The sequence below is a fragment of the Stegodyphus dumicola genome, chromosome 6, assembly GCF_044657685.1.
Source record: "Stegodyphus dumicola isolate Sdum_Otavi_A_Nest chromosome 6, ASM4465768v1".
NCBI lineage: Eukaryota > Metazoa > Arthropoda > Arachnida > Araneae > Eresidae > Stegodyphus > Stegodyphus dumicola.
The window spans coordinates 36011577-36031114 of NC_140773.1; positions in this window are offsets into that span (position 1 = coordinate 36011577).

Consider the following 19538-nt stretch of genomic DNA (forward strand, 5'->3'; position numbering starts at 1 on the left):
TTGAAATACTAATATATTCTTGATTAAATTGATGCTCTCCCAGCTCGTGAATAAAATAGACTCGTGAATCGTGATCATAACGAAACAAGTTTTATATATTTTATTACTAATTCTTTAACATGCAGTACACAATGGCAAAGAAGTTACTCAAAGACTTCCTCGAACACATAAGATACATCACACATAGCTGCAATCGCCAATCAAAAATTTAATACAAATTTTTCATCAGAGAAGTTCCACGGGTATGGTAATTGGTGACTCAGCAAAAGAAACTGCATTACAGTAGGTTGGGATATCGTAAGAGTTTAGATATAAAATCAGTCCTACAGTTAAGGAATATGACATCCAGATATTTGTGCCTTCTCGAAACTTTGCTAGAGCTCTATCCCACTACAGTAGATATGGACCGGATGTTCAGGAGTAAGGTAAACATTCGTGTTATTTTCTGTGGTACAGGCAAATGCAAAAGTTTTCTATACCATAGCGGGAGATGAAATACAAAGTGCAAAAGCTTTAATTTTTTTTATTCTTTATCAGCTTCTAAAGAAAATGATTCAGAAGACTCTTAAGAATCTTTACGACTCATAAGACCTCAGTTTAATACAAGTACACCATCCTCACAGCATCTACCTCATTATCCTACTTCCTCTCCTAATCGCAGATATTGTACTATCATCACGTAACTATAGATTTCGTTGAATCCCCCAATAAGTTAATATCCTTTATAAAAGTGAAATTTCACAATTGTACATTCATTGTAAAATTTGCAATCATGAATTTTTTTTTAATTGTTAGATAAAAAATTTTTAATTCCTAAAATCCCTTGAAACAATTCACTATAAAATACAATCGAAGAACGGTGTACGTCCATCTTTAATGCATCAGCTTAAAATTTCAGAATTTTTTATTTAGTGCAATTGGACAAGAAAAGCGTATATTGTAATGTAGAGGAAATTTTGCATCACTTTATTAACAACGCGATATATGAAGTTATATAAACGCATAGTACGTTTTGTTATTACTGTACCACAGTATGTTTTGCTATTGCTATTAATATTGATGATATCTTTCTTTCCAAATTCATCAATTAAATTTAACCGAAATTATGCATGGTATATGAAAATTATATTTTACGTAGCATTCGCAATCACCGTGGTATCTCTTGGAACGAAATGATCCATAGACACGGGATACTCTTATAGTTCCAACCCCGATTCCTCTGAACTGAAGCTACCACAAATTATATTATATTTGTTCATATGTCATTTGTTCAGTATGTTCTACTCTCAATTAAAGTTTATTCCGTTTTTGCTGAAACATCCTGTATATGAAGCCATCTTACGCTAGGTCTTTCTTTCTTCTTGTAGAATACCTCAAAGCGCTTCAGGATCATCTTTCACATAAGATTATCTTATATTTAGAACAATATGGTATTTTATTTATAATACACATAAATTTATACGCAGAACCGACCGTTATGAAGCAGTGCAACAATTTGAAACAATATGCTAACTTACTTCAAAGAACTACGCCTGAATCATTTGAATTTCCAAAAATATTTTTAATTAATCAAATACCCGAAAGACAGGAAAACAAATAGTGCAACTGGAATCTTTGTATGTCCCAGATGAAGCTTCCTGCGTAGTTTAAATACATAAAATTGTCATTTAGAAAATAAAAACTTTCTTTTTGAAGCAGTATTGAAAATATTGTACTAATATTATACTTAGGCAAAATATTATACTACCATTCTGGAGTATTATGGTTATTAAGTGGTGCAGAATAGAATGAAAGGCGATTTACAAAAATAAGAATCTTTACAAATTGTCATAAAGGAAACCAGCATGTGGAAAGACTATATAAACATACTTGAGCAAATAGAAGAAATATCATTTATGTTAGCTTATGGTCATGAAATTTAACATGTTAAGTCTGGCCTATGTGTATGGGTTTTCTTCATTACTTTTCCTTCACATGAAATAAAAGTCATCAATGAAATTTTAGGAGATATTATTTATCACCAATGCAAACGCATATTACAGGTTCCAAACATGACAAAAATTGTACATTCTTTATTTTTAAGTGAATATTAATAATCATTACATCATAATTCATTCTTATTGGAATATAAATATTCAGAATCATCAGAAATGAAGCAATAAGATTAATTCCTTTTAATTTATAGATGGAAAAATAGCAATTGACATAAAACTTAAAATTTTTATTTTAAATATCTGAGAATGCTTTCTGAATTTAATTTCTGGAGTAATAAGGTATTAACTACTCTGTTCTTTCAAAAGCGTTTTTATCTTTTGAGCATAAAATATTTAATATTTAAACATAAAATATTTACTTTTTTATTGCTCGGAAAACAATCAAATATAACATAGGTATCTATCGAAAGCATTTTTGTCTTTTGAGCATACAGGAATGTTAAAATTTTAAATTTAAAATATTTGCTATTTTATAGTTCTTCTTTTTTCCATTACCATAGACAATAAATGATATCTTGTAGAGTTATTAGGTTTTTTTAAAACAGGAACTCAAAGAAATCTACAGTGCGTTCGCCAGGAAGGATTCGAACGCCGGACCTCCAAACTACCAGCCAGACGTGCTTTCCAATTACACTACGAAGGCAGAGGACAGGAAGGAGAAAATACCTCCTAACTTATCATTTCTTTAACTTTCTACAGAAATGGAGTGATGGATTTCCGAAAATGTGTTTTGTGCGACTCCAATCAGCCTATGATGTTTTAACATTTAAATAATTACATTGCACTTTCTAAGTATGAGGACTATGCATTGCACTTTCTAAGCAGAGTATTAAAAAGTGCTGAGGAACCTGTTAACTGATGGCTTAAGCGCTAATGTTTGACATGTGTAAAATAAATAAATCGTTTCTTTGTCTACAAAATAAATCTAATTCAGAAGTCAAGCAACAAAAATCAGCGTTATGTTTTCAAAATGTTCACAGGATTAGTTTCGATGGTTTTACCGAACCACCATCCTCAGCTGCAAAACCGCAAATGAACAAAATAGGAAATAATGATTAAATAAGTTAAAGAAGCCTGAACAAGTAAAAGCAAGTGGCGCCATCTACATGCATTATTATGAATCAAAATTGTTTGAAACTTTAAACTTCCCGGTATGGTTCCGCTACGTAGACGATACTTTTACCCTGCTTGAAGGTAATAAAGATGATTTAAATAAAGTTCTTTCAATAATGAATTCTATTAATCCTGCTATTCAGTTAACTTTTGAACTTGAAACTTGCAATTCTCTTCCGTTTCTCGACATTCTGGTCACAGGTAACATATCCAACTTCAGTACTGCGGTTTACCGTAAACCTTAATCGGCTTGCCTTCTACCACACTTTAAATGATGTCATCCGACTAAACAACAGTTAGCTTCATTTTATTCCTATGTTTTCCGCGCTCTTCAAGTTTGCTCCTCCAAACTATCCCTTGATGAAGAACTAAATTATTTAAAAGCAATAGCTATTGACAGGGGCTTTTCACCCAACATTATTAATCAAGTAGTTAAAAAATTCTCATCTCAACACACTAAAAGATACACTCTTGTTTTAGGAGATTATAAAAATTCTGTTGTCATTCCCTTCTTTCCATCAATTAGCTATAAAAATGCACATATTTTGCAGAAATTTAACTTTCGTTTCGTTTATTCTCCCATCAATAAAATTCCGAGTTCCATACTCAAGGACCCCATTCCGGATATGAATTCCTGGGGTATTTGCAGGATTCCTTGCCAGTGTGGTTTAATTTACATTGGTCAAACTAAGAGAGCCTTAAAATTTCGCGTCAATTAACATGAGGCACATGTTGGAAAAAGGGAACCACAGAAGTCTTCTGTTGCCCAACATTGTTGGTCCGAAAATCACTCTTTCAATTTTTCTGCTGCCAAAATTATTCAAAAAAAAAAATCTTCCATTGGAGAACTAGATTTTCTAGAGGCATTTCACATTCAAAAAAATCTTTCTGTTCTAGTTAACGATCCTAATTCCAATTAATTTTTACCTTCGGCCTTTTAAGAAATTATGTTTTAGTTCTGGTTTCACCAACAGATGGGCGCCACTTGCTTATTCTTGTCCAGGCTTCCTTATCTTATCTAATCATTATTTCCTATCTTGTTCATTTGCGGTTTTGCAGCTGAGGATGGTGGTTCGGTAAAACCATCGAAACTAGTCCTGTGAACATTTTGAAAACATAATGCTGATTTTTGTTGTTTGACTTCTGAATTAGAATTTGTTCTGCGTGTTATTGTGTCTTAATTACAAATTGTTAGATGAATGCAAATGTTTTACTTTTAGTTTTATATGCAATTTTAGTATTTTAAATATTCCTTTTTATCCTTCTTTACGTTAAAATGTTAAAACAAAATTACTACAGTTTGCATATATTTTCAAAAAACGAATTATCAGAAAGAATATTTCGAAAAACACCAGTTATAACACTTAGATTAGTCTGCTTATTTTAACTTAATTAACATATAAGGAATATTAATATAATTTAATTTATATTTAATGCCATTTTAGGTTTTGGATGAAATATTTTATCATCTTGGTATTCTCAAATAGTATTTTGTATTGACAAACGTCAGCTCCATGCTGCTTAAAACTTAGTAAAAACAATTATGACATTCAGAGCACTCCTATTATCGATCAAAATTAACAACTATCAAAAATTAATGGGCGCATTTAACAGAAAACTAAGCCATTCTGAATTATAAGCATTTATTCTTCCAAGTTTGCTTCACTGCGTACAGAATTAATCAATTCAACTACTTTTCCGCTATCCCACAATTAAAGTTCGAATGCAATGCGTTTGTACTTTTCCCTCCTGTGAGCTAATTAGCGAGAAAATAGAAAATTTGGTTCACTTAAAGTATCTCTTGGAGTGCGTCTGAAGAAATGTAAGAGGTAGATTGAAAATACTGAGCTTAATTCGTTGATTTCTTTATGTGTAAATGCCATGAGATGTTGATGAAAGCAGATTAAATAAACCAAGTTTTAAAAAACGGGGTGGTTTGAAGATTAAGGACTGATGTGTCGTGTTCTGTGCAACTCATTTTATTATTGAAGTAGCTTTTAAAACATTTTCCGCCTTTTCATAAATTTATTTCTCGTTCTTCTTATTCTATTGAGAAGAACAAAGAGAAAAGTTATAATTCATTTAATTAACTGGATCCTTCAAGGGTTCAAATTTCAAACTTCTGTGTAATTCAAAAGTCAAAAAAATAATTATTATTATTATTCGAAATAACTATTCACAAAAATACATAGAAAATATGAGATTCTTTTAAGTCTTCTATCTCCAGAATTGCTACATTCTCTACGAGCATAAGTGTCAGATGTTTATATAGTAGTGTCGCCGAGCATTTTGCAATGCTGTTTGGATTGCAATTTTCAGTGTAACAGCCAACATCCTGAGAATGGCAAGCAGACGTTGGGCGGCTCTCTGCACAACATTGAAAAATGTCCAGCTGCAATTCATGTCTCGTGTTGGAGAATTACTTCCTTTAAAAATATACAATAAATTAGGCCCACCTTTGTGCACCTATGACTTCAAGTAGCCCCGATATAGTGTAAAATCTGGAGACGTTGGAGGACATTCTTATGGGAAAGAGCTATTAATGACACGATAATTGTCAAATGTTGACCTCCGCATAAGCTGTGTAGAGAAGCTCCACCTTGCATAAATGCGTTATGGAGCATTTGCCTTTCTTATCAGGAGAGGATGATGCAGCCTCTTAAAAGTGCTGGATAGTGATTGTGACAGAAACAGCTAAATATTCACCTCTGTGAATTTCAAGAAAGGAAAAGAGTCCTATAATGAACAGCGCACATCTCGATGTTTGCGATTCTCGATGATATCGCATGCGTTAATTACATCAAATGCTTTCTACTGCTATAAATATAACGTAGTCTCGTTTACCAGTAGTTCGTTATTGGAGTTTGCGTGCTCAGCGCTGTTGTATAACTCTTGTAATAGGTAAAAAAACCTTCACTTACTGTTGGAAAACGAGAAAAAATAACGGTCCTACATGAAGTTGGCTTTTCTGAACGCGAAATAAGTTTGAAGGCAAATATCAGCAAAACAGGCATGCACCAATCTATCAGTAAATTCAAACTTTCGAGAAATTATACGGATTTTAAGAGAAGCGGTCGTCCAAGAAAAACTTGTGTACGTGATGATCGTGTGATAAGACGGATGATCACTCGGTGTCCAACAACCTCCTGCAATAAAATCAGAGCTGCTGTGCCTGCAAAAGGTACCAGCGTCAGTTCGAGTACTATTTCAAGACGTTTGACTAAAGATTATGATTTATTTTCCTATAAACCTGCAAGGAAACCTCGACTTACTCAAAGTATGAAAAAGTAAGGACTGACTTTTGCCAAACAATATCAGAATTGGACCAAAAAACAGTGTAGTACAGGGTTTTTTTCCAATGAGTCAAATGTGCAGCAATTTTCTGCACGTGCTAAGTGTATTGGCCGCCCATTTGGGAAAAGACATGATGACAGATATACGATTCCGGCTACGAAACACCCTCCAAGCCAGATGATATGGAGTGCAATGTCTGCGTTTGGTACTGCTGCTGTATATTTCCTGCCACCTAAAACCACGATGAACGGCAGTCTGTACCTTAATTTGTTACGTGACAAGTTGAAGCTTCACTTGGATGTTCACAGATGTTAAATTTTCATACATAATGGGGCTCAGTGACACAGGGCAAGGAATGTTAAGGACTATCTGAGGGCCACTCAAATCCAAGTGCTTGATTGGCCATGTAACAGCCCAGATTTGAATCCCATAGAGAATCTGTGGTGTATTGTGAAAAATAAAGTCGCAGAGAAGCTACCATCCAGTGCTACAGAACTTGTTGAACAGCAGAACATTTCTATGCTAGAGAAGCCTGAGCAAAAGAGTGCAGAATATGGTAATTTATCCGGATGGTGACTACTTGGCAAAGGAATTCGGGGCGCAGCAATCCTCAGATAAGGAATTCTGAGAAGCGAGTTCCAAGCCGAAACTTTTTGGATGGGAAGAAATTACTGAACCAGCTCACAATTAACAAATTTAGAACTGTAAATATTAAAATTATTATTTAACAATCAAGTTCAATTTAATGAAATACCTACAAAATAAAATTTGTTTCTTCAGAAGAAATAAGCATCCGTATTCTTTTTCAAGACTGAGTTTCTTGAACAAATGATTGACCTTACCACCAGTCAGAAAATATGAATTCGAGAAACTTTAAGAGAAAGAGGGGTAAAAATCAAGCTACCTTAATAAAACTAAATACACTAAAAGTGCAGCAACAAAACTTTAAAGAAAAGTTAAAAGTTAAACAACCAAGGACAAGACAAACAAGTACAAAAACCAAGTAAAACTTTAAGTCCCTAACTCCATTAACCAACTTCAATTTAAAAAAACTTAAAGTTTACAAAAGTTACAGTTTAAACTTACAACCAACTTTAAATAAACTAAATCAAAAATTAATAACTTCAATTACTGATCAAAACTGAAATAAGAACACTTAACTTAAAGCTTGAAATTAATAACAATTAATATATAATAAGCTGGCCAAGCTGGAGCAGCATGCAATAAAATTACCATTATTAATGATAAATAAGAATGTAGATTGCTTCTAGACTGAATCGATTTGCGTTCAGTGAGAAAATATGCCTCATACGCGCTTTCTGACTTTTTTCTTTGTGTTGTGAAAATAGGTTTCGCATGCTAATCTCAATTTCTTATTGAAAATAACTCTCAGTATTTCAAATGAGTGAAATGAAGGACATGATGTAGTGAACAGGCCATTGATGTTCTTATGACAGAGGAATGTTACTAATGTATATTTTTAGAAATGTTTATTTTAATTTTTTTTTATCAAACCACTCCTTAACTGTATTAATAACGTTTGGAAAATAATGAAATTGCTCTCTGTGATCTGATTGATAAGGGGAATAGAGCAGTCAGATCTACCTGATTTGCAATGATTGTGCTGTTCTTGGAAAATCATCAAATAAAGGGTGAAAATCGTGATCATTGGACAGATCATTGAGGAACTTCTGGATTCATCATTTTAAAATTACAGTATTCATTTTGTTTTAAATACGAGTTTTGTATCATGTAGATAATTATGTAATATTTTAATTTTTGCAAAAGGTTAGTTGTAAGGTATTGAGGTTACATTCATCAGGTCAAACCTTCTTGTTATTGCCGCTATAAATACATGCTACACTGCGCAAAAAAGGCGGGACAATTCTATATCTCCCGTTCTACTGATCCGCTGCGTTTTTTATATCTCGAAAGCACTACTTAAAATATATTTTAGATTTATATATAGCATTGCTCTAACATAGGTATTTTGATACAAAATCGGACGTTTTCTGAAATAACATAGCAATTGTTTCCCATATTTCGATTCTACGTCTCAGATTATACTTAAATATTAAATTTTGGGTACTATTCCATTTTGAGGACCGTAAAAAAATTTCAGCGAAAACGTATGCGCAAAAGCGCCAAATCTAGCAAACGCCCCCATTTAAAAGAGCGCCAAATCTAGCCTACGCGCTGATTTCAGTTTGCGTAAGTTTATATAGTTCTATATTTCTTAAGACGCCATTGAAATACTAGTTTAATTATTAAATCCTTTGTTGATTTGAAATTCTTTTTGTTCGATAAACTTTTCTTATTTCTGTTTCAGGATATTTAAAATCATACTTATAGTTCACAGCAAGGTACCAGGTAAAATAAATAACTTAATAAAACATCTTTACTTCTATCTCGCACAACCTTAAAGAAACACTTATTACTACCCCTTTCAATCCCACTAAATACCCATTTCGAATTCACTTTAGTTAGGGCCATGGGATCCAAAAATTAACGAACACTGTTTCACACAACACAGAATAAAGCCAAATACAAAATTTCCAGATTTTTTCCCGATTTCCCCTTTTTTCCGATTAAAGAACCGTAATTCGTCCATTAATATCACATGACATATCACATGATCTCTCATTTCCCTCACACAAAATAATGCGTAATCGGAACTGAGTACTGCTCACATTATTACCAAAGACCCAGGTAGTAACCTTTATCGCCTCCAAAATGTCGCCAAACTACCAGTTACCATATTGTAAAGATCAGCCGCAATTTTTATATAAATTATAATAATGATATGAAATAGTTATTTACTCTTATGCTTCCATTCAGTCACGTTTAGCCTTTTTTATATAAATTATAATAATAAAAATGTATTATATGAAATTAACCTTTCATCTAAATTAAAACATCAATGTTAAGTAGTTATATACTATAATACTTCCCTTCCTGCATTAGGGTTGTCGCAATTATGTTTGGCAGCACTGGCATCAACAATAGTTTGGCGATATTTTACGGCCCTCAAAACCGAATAGTACCAAATTTTGTAACTTTTGGTGAGAAACTTATGGAAAAATTTTAAAATTTTTCTTTGCGAATTTTTATCAGACTGCGCCAAGAATAATTTACTTAGCGAACTTCTTAATTTATAGCAACCTATTTACCTTTCCTTTTTTTATAGTCCACGAGGGGGGGGAGTCATCGTTCATACTTTCAAATAATTTTAACAAAATGCGTATACCACATTTTTGTTATTATCGCTTATAATAACAAAAATGTGGTATACGCATTTTGTTATTATCTCTTATAAATGTACCAAATTTCAAAACGCGCCCAAATATAAATTCATGTATACCTTAGGAAATTTTTAATAAAAAACCCCATTTTTTCCAGTTATGCTTAGAAATACATCTACTTTAAATGATGGCAAAAATTTTATAGGTTATTATTCACAGTTTTTTTCGAAAAAATTATAAAAATTATTTTTAAATACAAATTTCTAAAATAAATCATAAAAAAGAGGCGAATTTTAATTTGGAATGAACCTAAATTTCGAAATATGAAAGTAAGAATCAAATAAGTTAATAAAAAAGAGATATTAATAAATATATATCAAGTTCAATTAACATTGAGAAGCTAATATTTTGAGAGCTGTTTTTTTTTTAAACTACTCGTACGATTTTTACAAAACTTGGCAGTTTGGCATAATTTCAGTCGTAGAATCAAAATATGAAAAAAAGATGGCATGTCACTTCAGAAAAAGTCCGATTTTATGTCATAATACCGATATATATAAATCTAATGCATATCCTAAGTCACGCTTTCGAGACATGAAAAACACAAGTTGAATTTCGTCAATCGGTTCAGTAGAACGGAAGATATAAAACTGTCCTACATTTTTTTTTTTTTTTTTTTTTTTTTTTTTTTTTTTTTTTTTTTATTGCGCAGTGTACCAAAATATTATTAAGAGGAATCTTGTTTCACTCTGTTGTTGCCTCTGTAAAATATAAAAATATCATAAAGCAGCATGCTAGATCACTCTCATGTTAATATTAAAAAAATTATCAAAGAATCCCATTTCGCGAAAGAATAGGATAAAAGCTACGCACATTACGTACGATGCTTTGTGGGTAATAACTCATTAGTTACAGCTATATTAAGAAATCTCTCTAAAGTCTATATTGCTGTGGATAGGGAAATAATTTCCTGACCAGGAAATGTTGCCATTTGAGCAAAATACTAGCTCCAAGCCTCGTGCAGGCCCACCAGCGGCCGAGCGGTAAAGTCGCTGAACACTGGTAGTTCGGTCCGAGGTTCGAATCCCGCGAACGGGCTGGCTGCATGGGCGTGTTCGCGGTTTTCCCCATGTGTAACATCTATACGAGCCGGTTTCTCTTAGAAAGCCCTTCACGAAGGCATCCCTCCCCTTAGGCAGATAGCCCTAGCGTGCTTTGCCATAATTAAATACACCACACCACCACCACCAAGCCTCGTGCGCGAGTGAACAAATGAGATACATGCACAGCTAAGTCTGAAATAAATTTACAGATTAGTTTAAGACAAAAAGATATCGTAGCAATTTTCTAAACGATTAGGCTTGGCCATTTTGAACAGTTCATTCCAAATATAAAATTTTAGGTTATGTGTGTTTAATGTATGATTATTATTACTTACGTGTTCCACTTTAAGGAAGGAAGGGATGCCTTCGTGAAGGACTTTCTAAGGTAAATTGGCTCATCTACACGTTACACCTAACGAAAATCACGAAAACACCCATGCAGCCAGCCCTTTCGCGGGATTCGAGCATCGAACCGAAATACCAGCGTTCAAGGACTTTACCGCTCGGCCGCTGTTTTAACGTACGAAGAAATCATTTTTAAACTAGTAGGTTTATCGTAATTGTTTCACTTGAAATCGTTTTAGGGAGTTAAACTAAACTGTAATCCACATGCCAAGTTCAAGTTTTTAATATTTTTTTAACGTTTTGAAACTTGGACAGATAAAAGTATTACGACGGTTTTAAGCTACGTATTCTGTACAGATAAGGGATAAATCTCAAATTTATCCTTATACTCGCAGAACTTATTGCAGTGGTAAAAATATTACGACCTTACTTGATTTTGCAACTTTGTTCTAATATTTCGCACTAGTAATACTAATAAAACTCAGTTCTTTCCATTGCGCCAAAATTTGATTATTTACTGACTTTAATTTGCAACTATTTGAATCCCATCCATTACTTTCAAAAACTGAAGAATTGATTGAGTCTTGAAATGTAAGTAATATTCAGTTTTGTTCCTATGGGAATCTAGAGACAAAGAAAAGAAACTTACTGTTTTAAAAGCATTTCAAAAATATTTTGAAAATATTTCGTTTCCTTAACCTGCGTGTCTCTATAGTTGCTTCTCTTATGTTCCAGCTGACAATATAGAAACAGTTCTTTAAAGAGTTTAGTTTCTTCTTATGAAGCTCAACGGGTAAGATCACTGAAAATTGGTAGCTCGACTTAGCTTTCAGAACCGGGCACGGGTTGTTTGCATGAAAGTTTCTGTAGTTTTCATTAAAAAGTTTTTCAGGAAGGCATCTCGGTACTTACGTATTATCGCAACTAGGTTGGCGCGATTTGTAAGTTTGAGTAAAAAAGTATGAATAGAAAGAAAATGTACATTTATTAATTACAGATAATTTTTAATACAGTTTTTTATATTATTTTGTTTTAAAATATAAAATAGCAATTAAACCCTTCCGGTTTCGAATTTGAATAAGTTGCAGAATTATGTTTTCGGCGGAAATCTTTTGGCTTTGCTTTTAGCACTGATTGAAAACCGTATTCGCCATTAACAGCTTGAGCTTGGCGCCATATAAATTCGATAAGGTACGAGTCAAGATGATGACGGGCTGTTCCTCTCTGTTTTTTGTTGCGCCATTTGGCTGAGCCCCACATGCGCTCTATATGTTGTGTGTGAACGCCCGTGTTGGGATCCACAAAGTTATATTTGTGATTAACAGTTACACGCAGAAATCCAGCATTTTCGAACTCACTTGTATTGTATCTTTTCCAGCAATCCGAATAAATGATGCTTCCTTCCTTGATATTTTCGCAAATTTTTTCCATGAGGGTAACGGCGCTTCTGTTAGGTATAGTAACCAAAAAAGTCTCTTTCTTTTCTCGACAAATTCCGCCGAAAACCCACTGCTGTGGTAGTACACGCCCAGTGTTATTTTTTCTTTTTACAAATAAATTCTTTTTACAAAACTACGTATAACACGTAGGGTTGCCGTAAGTAGTGTCGCGAAATTTGGCAATTTATGCGAATTTTGGCCTGGTTGCGTTAATACGTAAGTACCGGCATCGCTACTCCTACATAAGTAAGAATATAATTTTCTTTAACACTTCTTCCACGACGATGTTCTTCTCCTTAGTAGTAAGGTTCTTAATAAGCTTTGCCGTAGTCAAAGCCCTCCAGTCCTCTTGTTAGAATAGCCTATCTGCCGAATATTTCGGCAAATAGCAAAATATGTGCTTTGCTAAGATCTAATAAATTTAAATCTTTTCAAAATAAAGGAAAGAGTAACAAAAGAATTAAAACATAACCCCTCTGCTATCATTATGCGAGTATTAAAAGTTACCAGTACAATAATTCTGAAAAAGATGCATGGTGTTGGTGTATTTAATTATGGCAAAGCACACTAGGGCTATCTGCCTAAGGGGAGGGATGCCTTTCGTGGAGGACTTTCTAAGGGAAACTGGCTCGTATACACGTTACACATGGGGAAAACCACGAAAACGCCCATGCAGCCAGCCCGTTCGCGGGATTCGAACCTCGGACCGAACTACCAGTGTTCAGCGTCTTTACCGCTCGGCCGCTGGTGGGCCTGAAAAAGATGCAATATGCAAAGTTAGTTCCTTAAATATAGTAATGTTATAACCTAAAACTAAAACAAATAAATGGTTCACTGTAATGTTTTACTGAAAAATTCTTATCAAATCTCATTCTTAATGTTTTCTGCCTTAAATGCTTATTTTAGCGAGGTGTTTTTAAATGAACAAGGAATACCGTCGAAGACAGATTTGAAGAATATTTATTTAACTTAAATTTTTAAAATGGGAGCTCTAGATATTTTAATTGTATGATTTCGGAATTTTTTTAAATGCTACCGAATTTAAAAAAAACAGACATTTTACAATTCGAACCTAAGTAAAAACTTAAGCATTTATTTGAAAGGAAAATAAAAAGGTGTTACATTAAAAAAATAAAGCACTTACATTATTATTAAAATCTTTCCATTCTCTTAAAAAAAAAAACATAAAATTGAGGAAACTCGGCTTCGTGCAGCCCTCAGCAACAGAACTCGGATTCAGAAAACTTTCAGCGAAGCTCTGCGTTCCTGCAGAAATTTTATAGTGGTTTCTTCCATTACTGGCAAATTACACAAACTCTTATTTTAAAAATAAGTTTAAGGCAAAAAAAATATCTGGTTAATGTTTTTATGCCTTTCGTAAATCTGAAAACAATATTTCTACAATTATCAGCAATTTAAAAGCTATTTAAGTGTGGTTAAGTTTTAAATAACATGGCGGACATATTCGTTTACATTTTAAACAGCAGAATAGTAGATTTGTTGCCAATCTAGAGAGACAAAGGCTTCGCAACAACAAAGATAATGCATTCATTTATTATTTCAAATTAAATCATGCTTAATCCTTTCTGGAATTTTTTCGATGAAATAAGTGCTTAAGATTTACTTTGTAATTTTTAATACAAATATTGAGTTTTTATGTATTTTTGCCTTGTTGCGAAGTGGGAACTGAATTAATTGAATGAAAAATACTAAATCGTCTGTGAAAAATTGTTTCTTTTTGTTTTATTTGCTTAATTTCTTTTATACATCGTTCTAGCTTTATTATAGTATCTGAACAGAATATGTGACAATGATTAGATAACGGCTAATCTTTGAAATATGGTAACAGGTAGTTTGGCGACATTTTGATAAGGCGATAAAGGTTACTAGCTAGGACTTTAGCAGTGTATATGGATAAAGTCGAGTGTGCGCAATGCCATTTTTGTGCAATTCTGGTATGTTTTTTTTTAAGTTAAAATAGGTCGACGTGTACATGGATACCGTGTATGTGCAATTCTTAAAAACGCGGCAAGCAGTTTGCGATTCTGCACTTTCTCCCAATTTCGCACTTAATCTTCGTCATGATTAAGCACTTTTGTTCCATAAAAGTTCTAGCATAAGCGTAAATCGGCTAGCAGATTGTCGGAAAAAAATGTTGAGGGAAAAAAAAAAAAAAAAATGCCTTTACTTCATGAAAACAAAATGGCGTCCAAACAAAAACTAGCAGGTTGCTGTAGCAGGGTTGGTCGCCAAATTTTCGCCAAAAAATCGCAAAGTTACCATAATCCAAAGATTAACCCACGATTTGTTTATAAAAACCGTTAGAACTTGAATAGAACAAAAAAGGAACGCATACGAAAATGCTTCACTGAAGGATTGTGTAAGCATGGTTGCTGGAAGAATGGTTATGCGCATGGCTGCTGGAAGAATGGTTATGCGCATGGCTGCCAGAGTTCTCCAGTTCGCCACATTCTGAAAATTTGGCGACTTCTACTAAGGTGGTTGCATGAATACGTAAGCACTACTAATCCAAATGTTACATAAGATTACTATTAGTAGTATCATACTTAGAAAAATAGTACACATTTTTTGAGGTTATTTTGTTTTACAAAAGTTCCAAATTTTAATCACTCTTCCCTTATTTCTTATTAGGTTAAAGCTTTTGAAAATTGGCAAGAAATAACACTTAAGTCGTACTTAATTATATAAAAAGAAATTCCAATTAAAGTGTTAGTAAATCTTAAAGAGATGAAAGCTGTTCAATCGCTCTCAAAACTCCACGTAAATTATCTTCTAGGAAACAAGACCTGCTGAAAGTATCTTGCGGTGTGTTACAGTAATTTGAAATGAGAAACATTTTTCAGATTTGCCATATTTTCTTGGACTTGAAACATATTTATGAGAAAAGAAGAAATATTTAAATTTTTCTTCCACGATGCAACATTTCGTGTGTAAAGAACTACCGCCGCAGTAATTAGGTTACGAAATTAAAAGGAAATTGGTCGCACTTTCGTGAGAAACCCCTTTGAAAAATTACCTTTTCCTGAAGAACAAGCACCTAGATTGAGAGCGTTGGCAGGCCGCCAAGCCTCAGCAAGCTGTACACCGAAGTTTTCATCATATATCAGGATGTAATCATAATCTTTATTCTGGATCATTTGCCGAAGAGAGCCTTCCTCGTTCACTCTTTAGTGCTACGGCTTCAGCTAACTGTATTAATCAACAAAATCTGTTCTATAACTATGGCATTAGTAGACAGTAAGGTAATTTAAGCACTCAAGTGCTATCTACGGCATGAAAAAAATACCTATCTGCGGGACTGTCGAAAGAATAACCTTGAGAGATGGATAGCTTAAAAAATTTGCTATGACAGCAAGTTTTACTTTCAGTACTAATTTTGTTAATGGTATTATTTTCGTTATAAATAAGCAATAATTTCCCTTCGTCATTGCATTTTCAAAACATTATAAGCTTCTTTTACAAAATTGATGCTTGTTAACTGACTGTTATGTTAAACCTTAAGTATCTTCTCAGTGCAAGTGCAAATTAGAAAATTATGCAAGTTAGCATTCCGTTTAAGTGCAATAGTCCATCAACGTTTTCTGTAGACTTTTTCTTGACTGTATGAATGTTTATAACATCCATTGCTCCCACGTTCTTAAAGTGTTTAAATTATAGTTTTACCTTGTAAAATTTGTTGACTTCTAAAGAAGAAAACATCTTCAGTTAAACTCTAATTTTCAAATTTAAATATTAAGCAAATCTAAGAATAACCTATTGACCAACTGGTAAAAGTGTAGAGTAATTAGGTGTATGGATACAGAAGACATGAAAAATATACATTACCCTTGCCGGGAACCTCCCGATAATGCGTCGGGCGTGCTTCCAATTACATCACAAAGGCGTGCGGAAAGGATGGAACAAATACCTTATAAAATGTACTACCTTATAAATTTTTGATTGGTTTCAAACAAATAAGACTGCTTTTAAAATGTTACCTTAGAATAAACATCCGATTGGAGCGAATAGCGTTCTTAATTGTGAATTCATGGGAATTATTTTGAGGAAGAAACTCAAAGATATTTATATGCCTTTTAAATTTTGTTAAAATATCGAAAAAAATTGTTCTGTGATTCTTTAAATAAATAAATCTGTAAAAATCATCTTTTAAACATCATGTTAACGACTTGTTTACACATTTTGCTTGCTTCAGTAACGCTTTATTAAAACAGCAGATTACGTTACTTTATGTTTTTGAACTAAACTGATCATTTAGTTAATTTACATCACCAGTTTTTTTTTTTTTTTCTGTTATAGTCACCAATAAAGAATCGTTGTGTTAATGAGAAAGTTATATTTGAAGTAGTTGAAACTTAGTAGTGCCCAGATTCTTTTTTATATGCTTATGGAGATTAAATTTTATTATGCTTATTAAAATCCCGAATTCTAATATGCACATAAATTGATGGCTACAGCCGAAAACATCGCGGACGAAAACGTCACGGAGAAAACAACACAAGGCGAAAACGTCGTTATACAAAACATCGTGGAAGAAAACATCGCAAAGAGAAAACATCGCAATTCTAAAACATCGCTGTACAAAATATCGTTGTCAAAAATAAAGCGATTCAAAAACTTCGCAGTTTAAAAACATCATCGTCAAAATTATCGTGGTAAAAATTAAAGTATCTACAAATCATCGCATGATGATAACATCGCAGACATGCTTTTTCCAGGCTTTAATAATTGTAAATGGATATTTCCTTAATGATTTGTGAGCGCAAGATGGAAAGAACGATAATTTTTACTTTAATATTTTTTATTAACTAATAATTTTTTTCTGAAAAAGTAAGAAAGAAACTTAAGCATAGAAAATTAAGGCACCTTATAGCACTTAATAGAATTTTAAACTGACATAGTTAACTAACAAAGGTCATTAACAAATAATTTGTATAAGGTTTTTACAGGTAATTTTTCGTTAAAAGTATAATCTAAAAAAGATTAGAAAAAGGAAGCTAAATAACTGCATGACTTTATCTATAAAAATTGCTAATTATGAGATTATTTTCTCCACTTTTGTCAATCTAATACTCCTATAGTGAAAATTATTTCTTGTTCTGCTTCAGTTTATTCTTAAGTATTAAGTTTCTTTCTTACTTTTTCAGCAAAAATTTATTAGTTAATAAAAAATATGAAAGTAAAAATTATCTTTCTTTCCATCTCGCTCTCAAATCATTATGGGAATATCCATAAACCGCTTTATTTTCGACGACGATATTTTGTACCACGATGTTTTAGAACTGCGATGTTTTCTCTTTGCGATGTTTTCTTCCACGATGTATTGTAGCACTAAGTTTTTGCCTCGCTTTGTTTTCTCCGCGACGTTTTCGTCCGCGATGTTTTTGCCGCGATGTTATCGGCGGACACCAAATCGATACATATCCTATTTCACTCATATGTCAATAATATTTATCAGCTAATAATATTTATGGAAGAAACAAGGAAAACGGTGTTCAGTAAAATGCAGTACAACAACCGTGCCAGATTAAAACAAAGTTACAATAATATTATTGCTTGACAAACAACTGAGAATGGAAATAGTATTCTAAAGTCTATAATAGACTATAACGCAATATTCATTTGTTTTTACTCAGAAATAAAACTGAACAGCGTCTCTAAGACCACAGTTGGCAGTGATTCTTAAACATTTGTTTTCTTTTCTACGACCACATACGATCGTGATTCCCAAGCTTTTGTTCTTACCGCACACTTAATTGAATGCCCCTGATCTCGCAGCGTAATAGTTTGGGATATAAACTATTATTATTGTAATTATTATTATTATTACATTGCTTTTAACATTTTCCGTGTGAAATTTATACTTGATCTTGAACAGTAACAAGATGTGGCCTTAGAGGATGTCCGCCAAGAATATTGCGGAGATAAAACAACTTCATCAATGCACCGTGAGGAAAACGGAAGTAAAAACAAAACAAAGACCTCGTAGTACATTAATACTTAATGTTGGATGCATATTTAATATTTGCATTTCTTTTTTTCTTTGTATATTTTATTTCCTCACTGCTTAATTTTATGTTATGATTTTTGCAATAATCTTGTTACTGGCAACGTGCTTTATTTACTATTAAGTTTGTGTGAGTGGCAACAGTTGTTCATGTTTATGTTTCAGTAGAATAGCGTTCTTAGCCGCACTGCGCTGCAGGCAATATTTCTCTTAAAGAATTTTATGTTTTAGAGTAACAATAAAGTTTATTATACAAAGCTGATGCTTTTTAGTTCAAGGCAACTATTTGGTTCCCCAGGTGAGGCATTTAATGCTATTTAATGTGTTATTATTATATGCTTTAGAACTGTGTTTAACGAACTTTTAAGTACTGGTACTGCGAATCGTCTGCGTGACGTCAGAAAGATAAGCGGAAATATTTTTTGCTGCTTAAGTATCTTGTTGAAGTTATTTGTGATTATTAATCATTATTCATGGTAATAATGACAGAATTAAGTGAAGCTGATCTTAAAAGATTAAGAGGACGAACGAAATCTACCCTAACGCGGCTTCACAATAGTTTCAGTAATCAGTTAAGTTTAACGGAATTAAAGCACGATTAGAAAGAATTGAACAAATATTTAAAGAATTTGATCAATATGATGCTGCTTTACCCGAAGAAGCTTCTGAAATTGCTGAATTCGAAGCTAAATATTTTGAAACGAAAGTAATGTATCATTCTTTTTGACAGTGGAAGTGAAGCTTCTTTCATCAGTGAATCATTTATTCGACAATTAAATATACGCAGACAAAATGCCCGTATTTGCGTAAAGGGACTTGGTGATTCTGAAGCAGCGTTGACTCGTGGTTATGTAAATGTAAAATTGTTTCCGAAATCTGAGTTGAAAAAAAATGGTGTTTTAATACAAGCATATATTCTTAAAAAATTAACTTCACATTTGCCTTCAGTAAAGATTGATAGCAAGGACCTTGATTATTTGAAT